Source organism: Dermacentor variabilis, chromosome 6 (assembly GCF_050947875.1).
Source record: "Dermacentor variabilis isolate Ectoservices chromosome 6, ASM5094787v1, whole genome shotgun sequence".
In the NCBI taxonomy this organism is placed as follows: Eukaryota; Metazoa; Arthropoda; class Arachnida; order Ixodida; family Ixodidae; genus Dermacentor; species Dermacentor variabilis.
In genome coordinates, this window is record NC_134573.1 from 191,986,428 (window position 1) to 192,008,554 (window position 22,127).

Consider the following 22,127-nt stretch of genomic DNA (forward strand, 5'->3'; position numbering starts at 1 on the left):
AGAACGTCAAACGCGAAGTCCGAGAGGCTAGAATAATCTCATGGGTGGCGGCAATGGAAAAGAAACCTGCCATGAGTAACTACTTAAGAAATCAGTAGCTTAAGAAATCAGGAACTACTTAAACGAAATCAGAAAAGAAGGAATTTATGATAACTCAAACGGAAGCTCATTACTTTTCGAAGCGTGATCGGGATGCCTTAGAACACGCACCTATAAAGCGAGATATAAGAAGGAAGAAGAAGCATGTGCTTGCTGCGGTAAAGCTAGGGAAACGATGGAGCATGTTTTATTAGAATGTGAAGACTTCTGCCCAGCGTTCGATTTAGGCAACACTGGCCTCCTCAAAGCCCTTAGGTTAAGCGAGAGCAGGGGAAAAGTAAACATGTCCGCAATAGAGATCAGTAAGGGGCGACTGGAAAATTGGTGGAAGAAAAGTAGGAAAACGACAGAAAACGGAGACGTACAAAAGCAAAGTTCGCAATAGGTGGTCAGAAAATTTGGTTGTGGTAGTTCATATTGGTTTGTTCTTTATTTTTTTTTAACCTAGGTAGGACATTAGGCAGTACATAGCAAGAGCTTCGTGGCGCAACCCACCGCCCCGTTCCAAAGGGGACGCTCATAAAATCAATCAATCAATCAATCAATCAATCAATCAATCAATCAATCAATCAATCAATCAATCAATCAATCAATCAATCAATCCTCCGCCAGATCCTCAGACTAGCATCGCTGTCTATAGCAGATAGGGAAAGATACGTTTATTGTTCGAAACAGTGTCGGAACAGTTCGAAGCAGTCCCGAGCGAGGCCTGGTATCACCCTGATGTGGGAAGGCTCCTTATTCCAGGAACCTTCATAACACAAAAAGGCGGAAAAGAGAAAAGAAGTAAACCCTCTGTGGAATCCCTGTTTAAACATTGTAGGAGTCCCTTTGGTCTACCGGGCGCAGTCATTGCTGTGCCTCCGCCTCCTGACTTATTCGCCATTGCGCCTCCGTATATGCCAGGCCGCAGGTCCGTAGACGTTTTTCCTTTCTTCTAGGCGACGTTGGTTCGCGGAAAGGGCGTCCCGCCACCATAGATACCAAGCCTACAGCAAGGAATGAGCGTCCCGCCTCCGGATATACCAAGCCGCAGGTCTGGAAATGTAGACGCTTTTTCCTTTCTGCTAGGCTGGGTTGGTTCGCGGAAAGGGGTGTAGTTGCGGAAGGGCAACTGATCCATTCTCCCAGTTGACGTATTCGCGAGTGCGCCTCTGCAGGCGGCAGTCCGCGGTCCTGGGAATAGTAGACAGCGGAACCCTTCTCTTTCGCGCTTTACTGGTTCGCGGAAGTTCTGCTGCAGAACTTGACAGTTCGAGGAGAGGGGGCCTCTAAAGTCGCAAACACACGAAAGGGGCCTGTAAACACTGCGGGGCTTCCACCAGACCGGCATACACTCGAGACAACCATGGCGAATTAGGAAGTCACACTTCGCTTTGATGAGGCATGGTGGGCGAGAGTCCTTTTTGCACGGGGTGCTAGACGCCAACCGTAACAGAACATGTTTGGTTGGCAGGCAGGATGAGTCGAAAGAAAACTTGGCTGGGCGTGACGTATTTATGCACGGGAAAAATCGCAAAGCGCAGAAACATGAGTTAGTAGATTGCCTAAGTGCGGATATTAAGGGTTCCGGGAATGTTGCTGAAATTATCCTATTAGGTGATATGAATGTCCAGATGCAGGATCTATGCGGCTGTACTGACCACAACTAGAAGTTAATGCTAGATCTCCGTGAGCAACGTAACATCTTTATCGTAAATACAGCGCCGAAATGTCACGTGCAGACCACATGGGAAGTTGGAAATAGGCAATCGGCCATTGCTTACTGGCTGATGACAGAAGGTATTTATGATAAGCTGTGAGAAATTTTCATTGGCGAGGAATGCTATAGCAACACAGGGAGTGACCATAAGCGTCTCATTTTGAAAGTTGGATACTGTCACGTGGTAGTGACATTAAAGAACACAGTAGCAATACTGTAAAAGACAAAACTAGCTTTTATTGGGCGAACCGGTGCCCACAAAGACAGGCTAAACTTAAAGCACAACGATAGCGGCGAGCACAGTGGGCGATCGTCGAAAATCTGATCAGCGGGTCAAGCGCGTCGGCTTTTATACAGCAGTCGTCGAATGTTCCAGACTAATAGTTTGGACCCACGTGCCTTCCACAAAGTTCTACACCGATAACATAAGGTTCGGCGACAACAGACAGCGGATAGAAGTATCGATAACTTTCCAGAAACTTCAGATACATGCAGGCGCGTCCCGCGCGTTGCGATAACATTTGTTACGCGGCGAAACGTGGTCTCCCGATACAGATAAGTGCACATGTCATTACCCCTTTCTTAAAAAGCGTCGACCCGATGCTGCAAACAAACGAAAGTAATAAAGAAAAGCACTCGTAGCAAAGAAAACAACAAAATAAGGAAGTTCGTCACCGTCCGTAAAAGGGTTTAAGGCGCACCACGTGGACCACTTCAGATCGTGTGCGGCGCCGCTGTGAATGCGAAATGCCGTCTGGCACGACCTCATAGTCCAGTGCGCCAATACGTCGAATGATCTTGTAGTTTCTCACTCAGTCCTCGTCGGCGTATCGGGGTCCATACCCAAACACGGTCGCCGGGCTGGTACTCGAAGAAGCGTCGTCGCAGGTTGTAGTGTCGGCTGTCGGTACGCTGCTGGTTCTTGATCCGTAGGCGGGTGAGCTGTCGAGCTTCTTCGGCGCGCTGGAGATAGGTAGCAACGTCAAGATTTTCCTCGTCAGTCACGTGCGGCAGCATGGCGTCGAGCGTCGTCGTCGGCTTCCTGCTGTAAACCAGCTTAAATGGCGTGATCTGTGTTGTTTCTTGCACTGCCGTGTTGTAAGCGAATGTTACGTACGGCAGGACCGCATCCCACGTCTTGTGCTCGACGTCGACGTACATTGCTAGCATGTCGGCGAGGGTCTTGTTCAGGCGCTCCGTGAGTCAATTCGTCTGCGGATGGTAGGCAGTTGTCCTCCTGTGACTTGTCTGGCTGTATTGCAGAACGGCTTGCGTGAGCTCTGCTGTAAAAGCCGTTCCTCTGTCGGTGATGAGGACTTCTGGAGCACCATGTCGCAGCAGGATGTTCTCGACGAAAAATTTCGCTACTTCGGCTGCACTGCCTTTCGGTAGAGCTTTAGTTTCAGCGAAGCGGGTGAGATAGTCCGTCGCCACGACGATCCACTTATTTCCGGAAGTTGAAATCGGAAACGGTCCCAACAAGTCCATCGCGATCTGCTGAAAAGGCCGGTAAGGAGGCTTGATCGGCTGTAGTAATCCCGCTGGCCTTCTCGGTGGTCTCTTGCGTCGCTGACAGTCTCGGCATGTCTTGACGTAACGGGCGACATCGGCGGTTAGGTGCGGCCAGTAATACCTTTCTTGTATCCTCGATATCGTCCGGGAGAAACCGAGGTGCCCAGCGGTCGGATCGTCGTGTAAAGTGTGCAGTACTTCTGGACGCAGTGCCGACGGAACAACAAGAACGTAGCTGGCGCGGACTGGTGAGAAGTTCTTCTTCACGAGTAGGTTGTTTTGAAGCGCGAACGAAGACAATCCACGCTTAAATGCCCTAGGGACAACGTCGGTGTGCCCTTCCAAATACTTGACTAGGGCTTTTAGCTCCTGGTATCCTCGTTGCCGTTCGGCGAAGTCTTCCGCGCGTATTATTCCGAGGAAGGCGTCGTCATCCTCGTCATCTTGCGGCGGTGGGTCAATGGGGGCGCGTGATAGGCAATCAGCATCTGAGTGTTTTCGTCCAGACTTGTATGTTACAGTGATGTCGTATTCTTGTAGTCTGAGGCTCCACCGTGCCAGCCGTCCTGAAGGGTCCTTTAAGTTAGCTAGCCAACACAACGCGTGATGGTCGCTGACCACTTTGAATGGCCTGCCATATAGGTAAGGGCGAAATTTCGCTGTAGCCCAAACGATGGCGAGGCATTCCTTTTCGGTGGTAGAATAATTGCCTTCCGCTTTTGACAACGACCGGCTAGCGTAAGCTATCACGTGTTCATGTCCATGTTTTCTCTGAACTAGGACGGCACCGAGGCCTAGGCTACTGGCGTCAGTGTGGATTTCGGTATCAGGGTGCTCGTCGAAGTGCGCAAGTACGGGCGGCGACTGCATGCGTCGTTTTAGTTCTTAAAATGCGTCGGCCTGCGGCGTTTCCCACTTGAACTCGACGTCACATTTAGTTAGCTGTGTCAGCGGATCAGCGATGCGTGAAAAGTCCTTGACAAATCACTTGTAGTAGGCACACATGCCAAGAAATCTACGCACTGCCTTCTTGTCGATGGGCTGCGCGAACTTTGTGATGGCAGCAGTCTTCTGCGGGTCAGGGCGGACTCCTGATTTGCTGATGACGCGGCCTAAGAACAGAAGCTCATCATAAGCGAAGCGGCACTTTTCTGGCTTCAGAGTGAGCCCTGATGACTTGATGGCCTCTAGTACTGTGGCAAGCCGCCTAAGGTGATTGTCGAAATTTCCGGCGAATACAGCGACGTCATCCAAGTAAACGACACAGGTCTGCCACTTCAATCCTGCTAAAACCGTGTCCATCACGCGCTGGAAAGTTGCAGGTGCCGAGCGCAGTCCAAATAGCATGACCTTGAAATCGTAGAGGCCGTCTGGGGTGATGAAGGCGGTGTTTTCGCGATCTCTTTCGTCGACTTCTATTTGCCAATAGCCAGACTTGAGGTCCATGGAGGAGAAGTATTTAGCGTTACAGAGCCGATCCGATGCGTCGTCTATCCGTGGGAGGGGGCATACGTCCTTTTTCGTGATCTTTTTCAGACGGCGATAATCGACGCAGAAACGTAGGGTTCCGTCCTTTTTCTTCACCAGGACAACAGGGGATGCCCACGGGCTTTTCGACGGCTAGATGATGTCGTCGCGCAGCATTTCGTCGACTTGTTGTCGTATAGCTTCACGTTCTCGGGGCGAAACACGATAAGGGCTCTGGCGGAGTGGTGGAGCTTACTCCTCGGTGATTATGCGATGCTTGGCGACTGGTGTTTGTCGATTCCTCGATGACGTCGAAAAGCAGCCTTTCTATCGTCGGAGCAGACTTCTGAGCTGCTGTTGCTTAATCACGGGGAGGCTTGGATTAATGTCGTAGTCTGGTTCGGGAACCATGGTCGTCGGGGTAGATGCGGCGGAATCCGAGAGGACAAACGCATTACTGGTTTCCAGGATTTCCTCGATGTACGCGATCGTTGTGCTCTTGTTGATGTGCTTGAACTCCTGGCTGAAGTTTGCCAGCAACACTTCAGTTTTCCCTCCATGCAGTCGAGTGATCCCTCTTGCGACACAAATTTCACGGTCTAGCAGTAGACGTTGGTCGCCTTCGATGGCACCTTCTACGTAAGCGGGTATTTCGGTGCCGACCGAAATAACAATGCTGGAGCGAGGCGGGATGCTAACTTGATCTTCGAGCACACTCAAGGCGTGGTGTCTACGAGGGCTCTCCGGCGGTATCGCTTTATCTTCTGACAGCGTTATTGACTTCGACTTCAGGTCGATGATTGCGCCGTGTTGGTTCAAGAAGTCCATACCGAGAATGACGTCTCGTGAACACTGTTGGAGGATAACGAAGGTGGAAGGGTAAGTCCGGTCATGAATGGATATTCTTGCCGTGCAGATTCCAGTCGGCGTAATCAGGTGTCCTCCAGCGGTGCGAATTTGCGGACCTTCCCATGCAGCCTTAACCTTCTTCAACTGGGCGGCGATGTGTCCACTCATGACGGAGTAATCGGCTCCTGTGTCTACTAAGGCGGTGACTGCGTGGCCGTCCATAAGCACGTCGAAGTCGGTGGTTCTTTGTCTTGCGTTACAGTGAGGTCTTAGCGTCGGATCACGGCTGCGTCGCGTTGACCTGTGGCCGGTGCGTGACGACGTCAGGTCGTCTTTCGTCGGTGTATTCTTTGCTTCCAGACATCGTCGGGACGGAGGCGTGTCGTTGTTATGTCGTCGAGGTAGTCTCTTCGGCGGCGGAGGATCTTCGTCAGTTCGACGAACAGCAACCGCACCTCCATGAGTTGCTGCATTTAGTTTTCCGGATATGGGCTCCCAGAACGGCCCCGGGCTGGGCCAGTGTATGGTCGGCGCTGCAGCGACAGGTAGCGGCCTGTTGAGGGCGAACGCGACGGTCGTCGAGGGCTCCACTGAGTGGCGGCGAGGTAGTCTGCGATATCGCGAAATCGTTCGCCAAGCTGCGGTCACGGCGCGTTAACGGCGAACCCTCGCAGTCCCATTTCCCGGTATGGGCATCGGCGGTAGACGTGTCCCGCTTCTCCGCAGTGGTAACAGAGCGGACGGTGGTCACGAGCGCGCCAAATGTCCGTCTTGCTCGGGTAGCTGCGCTGGGCGACGGTTGGGCGTGCTGGAGGCGGCGGCGGTAGTCGACGGAATTGCGGCCTTACAGAGCCGTGGCGCGGTCGTGGAGGAGGACTTTGACGGCGGGCGACGGCGGCGTAGGTCATCGCCTCCGGCTGGGACTGCGGTGATTCTGGTTGTACCTCGGGAACTCTGAGCGATCGCTGAACCTCTTCTTTGACAATTTCAGCGATTGAATGCAATTGGGACTGCCGACCTTGGGTAGAACTTCTGGAGCTCCTCCTGTACGACCGCTCGGATAGTCTCGTATTGATCGTCGGTGGCCAGTGATTGAACTACAGCGTAGTTTGTAGTGTTCGTGCGGCGGTCGAATTGCCGGTTTCGCATCTCGAGTGTTTTCTCGATGCTTGTGGCCTCACGAAGAAACTCGTCGACGGTCTTCGGTGGGCTTCGTACAATTCAAAAAAAGTTCCCCCTTTACGCCACGCATCAGTAGGCGGACTTTCTTCTCGCACATTTCCGGGCCGGCGTGGCGGTACAGACGGTTCATTTCGTCAGTGAAGATCGCGATCGTCTCATTCGGCAGCTGCGCTCTGGTCTCCAGTAGAGCTTGGGGTCGCTCTTTCGGCACGACGCTTGTAAATGTTTGCAGGAAGCCGCTTCGGAACAGGTCCCACGTGGTCAAGGTGGCTTCTCGATTCTCGAACCATGTTCTGGCGGCGTCCTCCAATGCGAAATAGACATGTCGCAGCTTGTCGTCGTTTGCCCAGCTGTTAAACGTAGCAACCCTCTCATACGTTTCCAGCCAGTTTTCCGGGTCCTCAAATGTGGAACCGCGGAACTTCGGTGGTTCTCTGGGCTGCTGTAGCACGATGGGGGACGCTGGGGCTGCCATTGGGGTTGCCTTGGCCACAATTTTCTTGGTCTTCTCAGGTAGAAGTCCGTGCTCCGGGGGCAGGTGTTGTAGACGACGGCTTGCTCGATGGTCCGTGATTACGCTGGTGCTCTCTTTACGGTCCGGGCTTGGATCACGGCTTGTCGGGGGCGTCCGGTACATGGAAGAAAAGCAACTCCACCAGATGTCACGTGGTAGTTACGTTAAAGAACACAGTAGCAATACTGTGAAAGACAAAACTAGCTTTTATTGGGCGAACCGGAGCCCACAACGACAGGCTAAACTTAAAGCACAACGATAGCGGCGAACACAGTCGGCGATCGTCGATAATCTGATCAGCGGGTCAAGCGCGTCGGCTTTTGTACGGCAGCCGTCGAATGTTCCAGGCTAATCGTTGGGACCCGCGTGCCTTCCACAAAGTTCTACAGCATACACGTCAGGCGATGAAATCAGATAACATAAGGTTCGGCGACAACAGACAGCGGATAGAAGCATCGATAACTTTCCAGAAACTTCGGATACATGCAGGCGCGTGCCGCGCGTTGCTATAACATTTGTTAGGCGGCGAAACGGGGTCGCCCGATAAAGATAAATACACGTGTCAATATGTAGTTGGAAAAGAAAAGCAAGGAGGGAGGAATGGCCAGTCCAAATTTAAACGCTGAGTCATCAAAGAACTTGGGAAATGGCCATGCAAGGTCTTTGAATATAGTGAGCTTTTCAATGTAATGACGAGAAAACCAAGGAAAGAGAAACACCACGTTTGTTGGAAAGGAAAAAGGAAACCGAAAAGCTGGTGGAATAGGGAGGTACGGATAGAGGGCGGCAAAAAAAGAAAAAGAAAAAAAAGCGCAGTTGCCGCATGTTGAAATAGAAAACGGGAATTACACCGGGGGAAAAGATCTATTGATCAAACTACGATAAAAGGTGAAAGTGAACGTTGTTTGTCAGATACAAGTGAGAAAAAGAAGCCGCACTTAGAATATTTTGGAATCACATAAACTTACTAGGTAAAAAATTACCGACGATTACGTTACTTCCTAATGCGAAATTTGAGCGCAGCAAATAAGCTGTTTCACCTTTTGGATAGATTGAGGCAAAGAAATCGAGCAACACATGTATGCGCTATCACAGAATTTTTTTTTTATTTTTCACACGTATTCCTTTAACAAAGACTCCACTAACAGTTCTTGACAGTCATGAAGGAAGCTTTGTGGTCGGAGAAATAGACTGATATATGTTCGACTTGGTACACCAATGCTTGATTCTCAAAGACGAGATCTATACAAGTGCCTTGCGAGGTTGTCACAGCCGTGGGGGAAGCAGAGGCTAAGCGCCGCCGCCGAGAAGACCCTGCCGTTCGCGCCGCCGAAGCGGAGGCTCATCGCCGCCGTCGAGAGCAACCAGCAGTAAGCGAGGCTGAAGCAGAAGCTCATCGCCGCCGCCGAGAAGACCCTGCAGTTCGCGCCGCCGAAGCGGAGGCTCATCGCCGCCGTCGAGAGCAACCAGCAGTAAGCGGAAGCGGAGGGGGGCGGCGTGTACACCCAGCGGCAAACGATGGGGGCAGAAGCGCGCGCAGCAAGCGGACAACACGATAAAGGGAGGAGGGAAGAGATAGCAGCGACTGACTGATGCCTTTGACTGATACTCTTTCTGCATGGCGGCGACGGTGTTCTATGCAGTCACGTTATCTTGACTCTCTAGCGGCGTCAGCGGCATCCAGCGGTATCAGTCGGTCGCTGCTAGCGCTGGGGGGATGAAAGGGGGGCGGAGCTGGTTACGAGGCCGACGACGACGCCGACGCGAAACCCAGGAACGGACGCCAAAGAGCTGCGCTCTAAAAGTTTGGAACACTACAACAACGTATCGTAGACGAAAATTGGAACAAACTGGAAGGGAAGGCGGCGTTAAATTACGTGCGAAAAATGAAAGCCGAATCATTCCAAAGCAATGACGAGGTGGTTAGAGATAAAGAAAAGCATGAAGAAGAACCACATGGAAAAGAATGTGGTGCTCACAAATTTCAACAGTGCAATACTTACATTTGGACATGCGGTTGTTTGCTTGAACTTAGGGGTACAATCAGGACTCGATGGCAACCAGCGGTCAGTGGGAGGCCTCGCATTGGGCGTTCGCGGGAAGACTACAAATGAAACTATGCAGGGTGATATGAGTTGGAGAAGTTTTCAAGTGAGGGAAGCTCAGAGTAAAATTGATTATGAAGAACGACTGTGGAATGTGGAGGAAAGTAAGTGAGCTGGCAGAGTGTACATGTACTTGCACACGAAAAACATTGATTCACAGTGAAGGAAAAGGATTGGGAAGCTTACCGGCAAGTATGCGACCTTTATGGTGAGCAACATGGCAACAAAGAGCATCAAGCAGAAAGTCAGAGGCTGAGATAATCTCATGGGTGGCGGTAATGGAAAAGAAACTTGCCATGAGTAACTACGTAAGAGGAAAGAACGAAATTATGAAAGAAAGAAAATTTGCCGACGAGTACGTTTTTGCCATTTTGAGCGCAGCTGGTGCGTTAATGCAACAACAACCAACCGCGTACAGAACACGCAGTGCCGAACGGAGGTGATACGGCGTTTCGGATGGCGCAGCACACACCGCGATCCGCCGCTATCGAGGCGGCGATCCGGCGATATGCCATCACGCCATATTTTAGTGGGTCACCGCCGCGGCGAGGGGGGTGATTAGCAATTATTATTTATTGTTTCTTCTGAGGTGAAATGAGGAAGCGGGTGGAGAACATGAGTATTGAGTAGAGGTCACACACTCGTTCACTTACAGACAGGCCTCAGCGCGGCCACACAAGGTATGGCTGGAAAGTAGAAGTAAGGGGACGAAAGGCTATCCCTGTCTTTCGAGTCACTGCAACGGCACTGCGCCAGGTAAGGGGAATTATTGGGCAAGAGTGGAGATGGGAGAAGGACAGCCAGGCGCAAGCACTGCCAGAGACATGCCCCTGAGGAACGCGCCCTGCAAACGGGGAAGCGAGAGACGCGGTTGAGAGCCGTGCAGCCAGCGACGCGTAGACGGCGGCAAGGAGCGCCCGGCCCCGGCACCGCGGCGCTGCCGCGACAGCGGGATACCGCGACGACGCCGTGAGGAGGAAGGGGGTGAGAGGATAGGCGAGAACACGTGATCCGGCTTTAGAGGACAAGGGGAGAGCAAGACTGGCGCCGAGTGCGAGAGATGGCAGGAGCGCGCGCGGCTAGAGCAGCACGCGGATGATGACCTTGGTTATGACGAGGCACGATGGCGAGGCCGACGCGAAACGTGGGAACGGGCGCTAAAGAGCTGCGCTCTAAAAAAATTATGATAACTCAAAGGGAAGTTCTTTACTTTTCGATGCGGGATCAGGTTGCTTTAGAACGCTCTCTTATCAAGCGAGGTAGAACAAGGAAGAAGATGCATGTGCTTGCTGCGGTAAAGCTAGGGAAGCGATGGAGCGTATTTTGTAAGAATGTGACGGTATCTGCCCAGCGGTAGATTTAGGCCTCTGTGGCTCTCTTGACGCCCTTCACTGTAAAAAAAATCTGCCTTACTTTACAGAAAATTTGCTGGTAATTTGTGACCGAACACTCTTCCGTAAATTAAGAACGGTCATTTCCGTAGAACGGACAACTGTAAAAAAGAGACCGTAATACAAGATACGAGTGCTTCTGTATCTAGAAAACGGAAGACTCTGTATTCTGAATCTGTACTATAACCGTTAAAGTACGGTGCTTCTCGTATTCAGAAAACGGAACACACTGTAAGCTGAATCTGTACGATAACCGTTAAAAAACAGGTGCTTGCCGTATTCAGAAAACGAAAGACTCCGTATGCTAAATCTGTACTATATCCGTTAAAGTACAGGTGCTTCCCGTATTTCATCTTGCAGAGCATATCCATTATTCGAAGAATGTGCCATCGGGGACAAAATTGCCCAGGACGTGCGAGAGTTGACCGAATTTTATTGGTGTGCTATTTGCTGGGATCAGCCGTGCCACCATCTGCGTTCGGAATGTGCATACGTGACCCACTGTTTTCAGCAGTCTTGAGCAGAAATGCAATTTGGTCAACGCTCGCACTTCCAGGGTACTTTTGTCCACGATAGTACATCTCCTTTAAAGCAAATGTCATGAAGGCTGCTCATAGTCAAAGCAGCAGGTCACCATTGAGAAAATTGTCTTGCCAACACACTGACATGGCTGCAGAGATAAAAAAACTTTGCACTTTGTGATATGAATGCACTGCATAGCATATATACAAAAAGGTGCAACATTTCAGTCCTCAAGTTCTTAGATCACAGAAGCAACTTTATTTTCTTCAATCACTCGTCTTGCACTTCTTCCTGGTGAAAGTTGTTCTTGACTCCAAACGCTTGCAAGGATAAACTTGCTGCTGTTAGGAGAAACAAATAGTATTCGTGAATATCCATCCTAAAGAAAGCGGCAAAAAAGTATAATCACAGAACACGACAAAGCAGTAACTTCTGTGTTAGAAAAACATGTAAGTAGATCAACATTGTTGGAACAAGGGATGTTGCTGTAGCCAACATTTCAACATAGGTGCTTGTCATTAGGGTAGCAAATGTTTTCCTTGGCTGTGTTGTTTTGGATTGTGCATATCTCACTGGCCCCTAGCCTCATTGGGGGAGAAGTAACTGGTGCATATAATAGGTCAAGAGAAGCCAAAGTGTTAAAATAAAGGAAGGAAGGGTGTGCTTAGCAGTGGTGATTGTGATGGAGCGGGTATGAGCAATGCTGTCAGTACTTGCCAAGAGTAGGGGTGACCAAAACAGAAAACGATGTACACATGTAAGCAGTCATTAATCCAGTAGACCCAATCTTCCCAGAAGACAAAATAGGTATCAAGATAAACAGTTTGCACTTTTGGAAAAGGAAAACGAAGAATTAAGGAAAATAAATTTTGTATCAAGATGCATCTGGTTAAGATCACTGCAAATGGTAAATGAAGGCACATTATGAATATATATTTTGTTGAAAGCCAATGAAGAAAAGATATATTAACCAAATATTAAAAAATAGGGACATTAAAATTAAACTGGGTATGACCATAAAACAGTAAAGAACAGCCTGTGGAAAAAAATGGGATGGATAATATAACCAGGTGCAAGATTGCAAAACGTCGAACGCTGTTTATATTCATGCTGCTGTTAACGGCTTCAAGTTTCTGTCTTCCTGTGGAACCTTTGTCTTACTTGAACAAGGAAATGGGTCATTTTTTAAACAAGCCAGTTCAAATGCGGTTCAAAGCTTCAGCAGTGTTATAATGAAAGAAAATATTATGGTCAGCTCTCCTGGGTGTGCTTTCATTCACCAGTTATTTCCACCAGTGTAAGTTCAAAATTTAATGGTCTAAATGGACCTTAGCTCCTGGCAAACCATTAGCTGGTCTTTTTTTCAACACAGATGCCTGCACATTATATGTGTTGACAGGAGTGCTTGCGAACTACATTATACTTGTTGCCACAACCAAAGTGAAACTTGGTAACAGTGATTGAACAAAAAAACAGCATTCCACAATACTGATTCAAGTCATCTGGAAAAGTTGCTTAAGTTAACGTACACCCCCTACTCCACCAGACACAATTATTCACCACACTGACTCTTATGGTGTCAACCATGCTATTACAACACTAGGCATCAAATGAGGAGAATTAGGGGATAAGAGGGCACAATGCTTTTTGTTAGAACATCAAATGTGCTTTACATAAATGCTACATTCCAACTAACAAAGGAGCAACCGGTTTGTGAGATAGTGACCAATGCATACGAAAGCTAATGACATTCTGTGCAGCAGAATGTTGACGATGAGGTGTTATGCGCACAAGTGTACTCTCACACAAAATGACATCCTGCACTCAAACCTTGTGCCAAGATTAGAGTTTTAAAAACACCATAGTGGAAAGCAAAGAGTGCTAAATTTGTTGAAAATTACTAAAAATTATTCGATTATTCATTATCCTTACTGTTCGTTAAAGATTCACAGATTGTTCCCTACGGGTGCTGTAAACAGGCACCCTGCTTTTACAGTGGTAGCAATAATGATCTGTGGCAGACAAGAATAAATGCTCATGAAGTTTATGCAAGAGTATATCCTACAAATTACACCCCATTTCACATTCCAATATTGTAGAAGAGGAAGACGAAAAAAACTACTTTCTGGTGCAGAATAGAAGAAACAAGTGTACCCTAACCATTGCTGCTGCCGATGCCTGTGCACTAACAGTTACATATAATATGGCAGTTACAATTGTTTTTCCACAAGCACTGCAAGCTGCGGCCAGTTTACCAGTACACAGCTGTAATAAATTTAGGGCAAGCTAAAGCTCTCTAATGGATTTATCTCATATGACACAATTGGAATGCAATATTCTGCAAATAAGTGAAGCGCGATGTGCCATCCCATACAATGAAACACCTTTGAAGAATCTGAATCACCACCTGCACTCTTAGGCAAAGTTACACCCTTTGGAGTGCCCCTTCTGCCACACAACAATAATCGTTATCTGCCTTGATGCGTTTCCTTTCTTGAAAACGCCACGCCCGCTACTTTGCTGTCGGGAATGCTATCATGCTGATAACGCGCATGCCGTTCGTTACTGGAAAGCACAGGGCTCGCAGCGTTAAAGAAAGGAAATGCATAAAGGCAGATGACAATTATCGTTGTGTGGAAGAAGGGGCACTTCAAAGGGTGTAACTGCCTAAGAGTGTGAGCCGTGACGAGGGAAAAGAGTGTGTTCTGTGTAAAGTAGTGCACCTGTATAACCTAAAGCTTTGGAGAATGCATTTAGTATGAGCTGGGAAGGTTCCTAATTTTAATTGCACAGTGAAAACCTCCATGCAGTTTTGCAAAACGCAAACCCCCTACCTTTTTGTTGTTCAAACGTAATGACACGCAGGGCCATAACATGTACATTATGGGTTTCGTTCCCAAACAATCAAAGTGAATAGCACCACCCTAAGTGTCATGTGCCTTCTTGTTAGTGTCAAATGCTGCGATCGGCAGAGAAACGGATTTCTGGAGCAATATAAAGTATTAGGTACTGTGATCCCAGTTCTTTCACTGCTGTTTAAGCATTATCGGGTCCTAAAGTAAAAAAACGAGGAATAAATACATGCATATTTTACGTCACAACCCTCATAAGTATTTAGTAGTCTGGATTATAAAGGATTCCAGATTTACAATGCAGGACAGATTTTATTCCACTGAAAGAATGGCATCATGCCAATGATTCTGCATTTGGTGCTATATTTATTTGTATTTAGTTCAGTTGGAATGTGTGTGTATCGTCAGCGATATCGCTTGACATGTTTTATATTGACTGTTTCCTAAATTTAGGCAAATTCGTATTCGCAAATAACCTTGTATGACACCAAGAACTTGCTTAGCAGGAGTATTTCTAACATTTGCAAGATATGAGGCTCTTGAATGCATATCTAAGCCTGGGGTACACGCCGCCCCCTAATCTCATCAGCAAGTTTCTGGAACTCATCTACGCGGTTTCTTATGATGAATGTAAAGTTGCTTGAACGGGAGAAATAGGGAATTTATAACAGGTGAATTATGCAGCATAAGAATGATGTCAGCAAGAAGCAAGCATCAAGAACTATAAAATGAAGACTATAAAATGCAAGAATTATTTGGGATGATTTAAAATTCTGGCATTGGAATGAAATGTCTTTCAATCTATATATAAACTCTGATTATTCACTCTACTACCACTACCTTCATTAGAAACATTCATAATCATTATCCTATCTATGCCACATCATCTTCGCTAATATTCAAGCCTTCATAAGCTGCTTTTTTTTACAGCTAATTCTCTGTGGGAAAGAGGTGTCCGTGTGAAGACCATATCATATACTTATTACCCGTTTTTTGATAAATGATAAGGGAAACACTTCACACCAAAAATGCATTGAGCTTGAGCAAGTTCTGCGTTTGATGCTATTGATTCTTTTTTCCCTTTGCCATCATTGACCCACCTGGTTAGCTAAGTAGACAGAAAAGCTGCAGGAGAAAGGTGGGGGTGCCAAACCAGACTTGTGCCCCAGGGGACCTTTTCACGGTCACTGGAGGAACTGCCTGTGGCCTCGGCATCTTCCTTGAGGGCCATGGCCATGTCTAAGAAACCTTGTCTCCACAGGCTGCACATAGAAAGATAATTTGCTGAGCTAAGTCTTTTTCTTAAAAGAACCCATTTAAGTTGTATTCGTGGCTTTGCACCACAAAACTGACACATGACTGGCCACTCAAGACACTTTATGTGTATTCGCAGGCTTATTCCTTGGAAAACCACTTTTATGTAGCACACAATGAGTAAGAGTAACAAAAAAGTGTATCAGGAGGCTTTCATATTGCTCTACAACTTTTCGTTGACACATTTCATTTAATTATTTGAGATATTTAATAACTAATTAAGAATTATGTAATTAGGCAGAATGCACAATATAATCAGAGTATCTCCAAGCGATGGCAAACATCACCTTCATTTTGTCTAGTTACATCGCATTTACATATTTCTAAATCTTGGTGCATGATAGTTAAGACACCCTCAAAAACAATATTAAAATTTTCATAATCATCTCTTGCGTGTTATTGGTGGCTATGGCTGCTTCAAAGTTATTCTTTCAGTATGGTACAAGCAGTTTTGAAGTGAAATTGTTTTGCATCGAGGGCATGTAATCTAGACAATCAAGCAAAAGGTCAAGTTGTGTTCACTATTCAGATGTTTAACTAAGAAGCTGCAGGAAAAGGAAACAGGACACAACACCTAATCAACAATGCAAATTTTGAAAATTTAAACTGAACAAGAAACCAGTTTTTGAAAACACAGAAAAAAAGCCAGAAGCTTACATCGAATACACCCTTGCTATGTACTCCAAGTGAAGTTGTTACCGCAATGCTTGGGCACCATATGAACGTAACAATCAACAACTTCGAGCAGAATATTAACACCACTAAATGAACTGGCCTTTGAAGATTCTTGATCTGAAATCCTCAATGACTTGTTCTGGCATTTAATCTGTCAAGCTCAATCTGTATTCTCAAAAGCTGGCTCTCGGCCATAATTTCTCTAAACGCAACATCAGCTTAAATCTCAAGATAGGGTTGACCTCTAAATAAAGTGGATAATGCATGGCAAACATCATGAACTCTCTTACATGTTAACCAGAGGGTTCACTCATGCAGCCATGAAATTGTGATGCAGACACGATATATTGAAGCTGGTTTTGTGAAGTGTTTCATGCTTCCAAGGCTTCTTCAGTTGTGAAAGCTGTCTCCATTAGCTAAATAAGCGATGAGAATAAAAAAAGTACTTCAACATGCTCACAATATGTTGGCCATTTGCAAGTAAACAGCAGCCTTTTTGGGCGCCCAGGTTGCCTGGTGCAAATCTACTATGCCGCAGTACTTGCGTTACCCAGTACCAGCCACTTTAAAATGCAATGTGTTCAGAGCCCTTTCCCTCTGTTTGTCTGCTTTGGAAACAGTTTAACATGTGTTCAGTAGGCGTCGAGAAAGGGGACAGAAAACACTGTGCACCACTGATTTCTAACATGTTTCGCTGGATGCAGCACACCGCACCGGATGCAGGTGAAGCCAGTGGAAATGCGATGTCATGCAGTCGCTTGTCCTGGAAGCAGGGCATATGGTGGACTAACTAGTGCGTGCGATCAGATAATATTGCTGCCGAAAAACTTTTCTTTGTGGTTTTTCACATTTTAGGAGGTCTCTACATGTCTGGTAAGCACTTTTATGACAATCTGAACCCGTATACGATAGTGTTCTCTTACATCAAGTTTTTTCTGATTTACCAGTGTTTCCATTGCAAGCCACTTATGTTAGCGACACTGTAGACACTACAACGGAAAAATTCTGGACACCTCGAAACAATGCTTGGGTAGGTTATGGCACATCAGGCAGGCATGTTAGGGGAAGAAATGCCACACACCCGTGCAACAAAGTGCTGCCGCGAAGTTGTGAAGCACCAACTTCCGGGACAAGGCCAGCTTCAGTCGAGGGCGCTCGATGTGCTGTTCATCCCCTGTAGTAGAGATCAGTGGCGTGTACCCTTTTATACTGGCTGTCTTTTCTGGTCGGAACCTTGGCAACAGCTTCCACCATACTTTTTTTGAACCTGCAACATGTGCAGAGAAAGTCACATCACTGTGCGTTGATTGTCTGGCTTTATTGTGCTACACATTCTATCAAATCATTAAAAAATACAGTTCACACATTTTTACTACTGTATATAGACAGTCTAGTTGCTATACACGCGAAACATTACCATTCCTCTGACAGAATGCAACAATAGAAGCGTACACTGTAAAGCTACACTAAAATTTAAATTGATGTGACACCGTATGAGCATACAGTATGCTTACTGTATGCTCTAGCCCTGTGTCAAGTAAAAGTTAATTGTCAATCATTTATGGTGTATTTCTACTTATTCTGGGTCATCAAACTGTACAATCAATGTTCCATGTTTACACATTGTTGGCTTTTGATTGCCTATGTGATCCGTTTCCTACTTACGCATGCAGTAATCCCACTGTAATAAGGAAAAAAAGAATAGGAAATGCCGTGATAATCTTCCACATTTGATGAGGGCAGGAGCAATGGCCAATAGCAGGTGGTTGAAGCTACGTAAATACTCAGTTTTCACACAGCTTAATTATTCAGCAAGTAATAAAGCGCTATCCTGTGCACCTCTGCATGCCCAATAAAATCTGACTACTTGACACTGCACTAAGGCTGCCGCTGGGTACTGTTCGGCAGTTCAGCTTTGGTTTTCTGATATACAGAAATGTTTAGGTACCAGTAGTTTACTTTGCGATAAAATGGAGCTTGGAGCACTGGTCAGTCATTTGCACATAAATAATGCGACAGCAAATATAACAGAAGGATAGGAATATGGGTCTCTTGGAAAAAGTACATACACATTATAATTATAATGTGATGTGATGCCACAATGAAACAGAAAGCAACGCATAGAAGTGGACGGCGCTTCCATGCCACCAAGGTTATTGGACAGACAGTACTTCAGAAGTGCCCGCAACACAATGTGTTGGCGGGCTAGTTGGTGTGAATCCATAAATACTTTGTTAAGCGCAAAACAATGGACACAAAAAAGACAACCAGCACAAGGCGGTACACTCAACTGACATCACTTTATTGCGTCGCTCCTTTATAAATAGTAGAATCTAGAAGAACATGCGCAGTGAGCACCATGTGCAGAGACCACCAACAACCAATCACAAGAGTGTACTCATGCGACGGGATCCACAAAACTATATTGAGCAGTGCACAAGGTTAAAGAAGGCACACTAATGCACTGTGACCCCAATGACTGTATGAAGAAAGCTTCCGATAACTCTCGGGCGGTGGTATCACAGCACTTTTTCAAAATCGAAGTATCACGAAACTTGGCTTTGCACTTCCATATTTTACAATGTTGAGCCAAATGGGAACCTGTGCCTGTTGGTATGGATCGCTTAGGTTCGCAATGTTTCGTGATGCTATGATTTTGAAAAAGAGCCGTGATACCTCCGCCAGAGAGTTATCGGAAGTTTTCTTCATACAGTCATTGGGGTCACAGTGCATTAGTGTGCTTTCTTTAACCTCGTAAAGTGCTCAATATGTTTTTTTTTGGATTCTGTCGCATGAGTGTGCTTTTTTGATCAGATGTTGGTGGTTGCTGCACATGGGTGTTCACAGCGCATGTTCTTCTAGATTCTGCTGTCTACAAAGGAGGGACGCAATAAAGTGATGTCAGTTGAGAGTAGCACCTTGTTCTGTCTTTCTTGTGTCCGTTGTTTTGAGCTAAAAAAGCAATGATGTATTCCTTGTGTGTGTTTGAAGACAGCTCCACACGCAGTAGCGTATCCAGTATTGCTGCCCAGTGGTTTAGCTCGCCGCAGTTTGAAGTGCCACAAAACATAAGGAGAGAAACCTGCATTATAGTCTTGTTGCAAACAAGAATATAACGTGAAGTGCATTCTGAGGCCAGAAACTATAAAAAAAAATTTCATGATGCACTGCTGTGCAGGGTTTTATAGCAAAGTCAAATACATTTAGTGTAAATATCACACTATGATGGTGCACAATGGTGGTAATCTGTAATAATATAAAAGGTGCCTTAATGTTACAACAAAAGCTGACATTACTTAATAATAGCCCTGTAAAATTTAGCATGCAGGGGCACCGCTTGGTTAAACAATAGTGATGTATTGTCTATGTACACAAGTATTACCCACGCATTTATGCCATTGTCTAAATGGCATAAATGAATGGGTAATACTTGTATACATAGATATTACATCTCTATTGTTTAACCAAGTGGGTAAACTATGTCTGCCTGACACAAGATTAGAATTAAACCATAAATTATATATATTCACCCTAACAGTAACACCTGATTTGAACTTCACAGTAAGTAGACGCCTGTTGATGCCAGCCTCCCCCAATGCTAAACTGTGCTGCATGCTCTACAGAGAAATTATAGTGGTATCACTCAACTCTGAAGCAATTCAGGACTGCAGCACTGTAGAAGACATCTACAAATGTCCCATTTCATGTATAACAGCCTGAATTGCTTGCACATCTTACCAAGTGCAAATTAAAATTTCTTCTTGTTTAGCATTTTTGCCTGCTAGACCACAATCCAATGTCATCAATATATTAACATATTACCTCAAAGAACCTAATTTGGCTTATAGATTAACACCTTTGCATACTGCCACAGCTGCACTCTGTCATATGCGTTGCAATCATAAAGGAGTGCTGGTCCACCAGCACTCCAATGTCACTAACAGTGATCACCTACACAGCTAAGTAAACGGTCATGATTCAGGTGGCAAATAGCTAAGAGAAAAAAAATCCACTCACCTTGAGAGCTACAATACTGCAATAACTTGAGAGAGATGGACCCATTGCAGGCAGCAGACCTCTTCTCAGCCACAGCACAACAGCAACTTGCCTTTCAGTAAAAGAAAAGGATTGATTAGTAATGATAAGTTACCTTGTTTTTGCTGAGTATCAATACAATCTGACTTTCATGCATATCCACTCTCCGCTTTAGTAACACAACTGAATTATTCGTCAAATAAGAGAGTCTATGATGATACCATTCGCTCCTCTTGTAGGTCCAAATTTTTTCGCACTGATACCCCGTTTACTGCTTGCTTACTGACACGAATGCCTTGACTGCCCAGACATCATTCGAAGGAACACGTCTTGCTGCACCGCAAAAAGTTGCACCAAGGAATAACAGCAGAGCAAAGAACTTTTTTTTCTGGTCACAATTAAAACGTGCACTCAAGCAAGAAAGTAACGATCACAGGTAGTGAGCGACTGCTATTGCCTCGAACATTTATTTTCGTATTTTAACAGAAGTTCTTGTATCGGATACAGTATGCTCTCAAGCCAATACAAACTTCAATACAAGAGCTCAACTGAACGCAGTTTTATTCTACGCTTTTAACGCGAGTGAACAAAAGGTTAGAAGTACCTCACGGAAATTGCGATCGAGCCAATCGCGCTACGACTGGAATCGATCTGAAAAGATAGGGTGATCCCTTTCCCCATTCATGCGTCATTTTTGCCCTAAGACGTTGCATAGTGGTCTTTTGAAACAATATTTCTGTTCGCGACACCGGCTTACCACACATCATTTTAACACCTACGTTATGCAAACCAAATAAGATTAAAATGGGCTTACCTCATGAGCAAGTTACGAGCGCGCGTAGACTGTTGAACACCCGTTGAGAGCAAGCAGGCTATCCGTGTCCAAGCGCATACGTGCACCCAAACACAGGACAACTTTTTCGATGCCGCAGCGTGCAGAGTTTTGTACACGAAGTGAAAGACATCCAGCGCAAATATCTCCGCGCGATGACGGCAAATGACGAGCGCACAAGCGTACACGACACAGCGACAAATTCGGAACTTTGCCAATTCGAACGTGCCGAGACCCAAGCAGCGTAACCATCCATCGTTTCTGTTCTTCGCTCCCGATGCGTCAATCTCTCTTCCTTGGGGTCTTGCTCCACTCTTGAGTACAAATCAAGAGATATTTACGGCGAATTAACAACACTTACAACACGACTCGAAAAATGCCGGCTGACTACACATGTGCAGCTCCGTCCGCCACTCCAACGGACGCGCAGCGCGTGCTGCCCCCTGGTGCCGCACTCTGAGCGCGGAGAACCGAACACAATCGGTTTCGTTTTCGCATTTGTGCTCTAGTTACTCGAACTGCAATATAATTGCTTGACAATTAATTGAATTCTAAAAGAGGAGAACGCTTTCTCTCCCACAAGTTAGTGCGTTTTATACAAAGGGAGAGAGAATTCAAAAAGCTGAAAGGCAGGGAGGTCAACCAAAGCATTCGCTACTGGCGATAGCAAACCCCTGTGCTACAATAAAGTGCAAAGCAGTGCACTGCGATGCGTCCATAAGCTCTAGTACAGCGATAATTTGGGCTGGTTGGTGCATGTAATGAACGGGTAAATAATGAGTTGTGTCATAACATTACCCATGCATAAAGCACATGGAACTAATGGTGTTGCATTCTAGGTCAAAAAGAAATAAAGCTTGAATCGTTACATCTCGACACTGGGCATTCTGTCTTTCCGTATTATTTTTTTCTTCTTTTTGACAGTATACACAGTACTAGCACGGTAATAGGTCCTTCATCTTCAGTCACCTTCCAGTAGTTCACACATGTCGGTGCATGTTCGCGTTCTTTATTCTACCGTACAAGAACGAGCGCGCTTACCGGTCTTGTTTCAAGATGAAGCGCCAAATGTTTGC

General features: G+C 46.2%; 1 long non-coding RNA gene across 1 annotated transcript; it reads right to left on the reverse strand.

Annotated features, from left to right (window-relative positions):
* Positions 1–11,578: 11,578 nt before the first annotated feature.
* Positions 11,579–21,502, reverse strand: LOC142586014 (uncharacterized). The gene is made up of 5 exons (XR_012829175.1): positions 21,034–21,502; positions 20,202–20,292; positions 17,266–17,451; positions 15,296–15,457; positions 11,579–11,684 (listed from the first exon to the last, which is right to left on the reverse strand). It is a non-coding gene; the product is annotated as an uncharacterized LOC142586014 (long non-coding RNA).
* Positions 21,503–22,127: the final 625 nt, after the last annotated feature.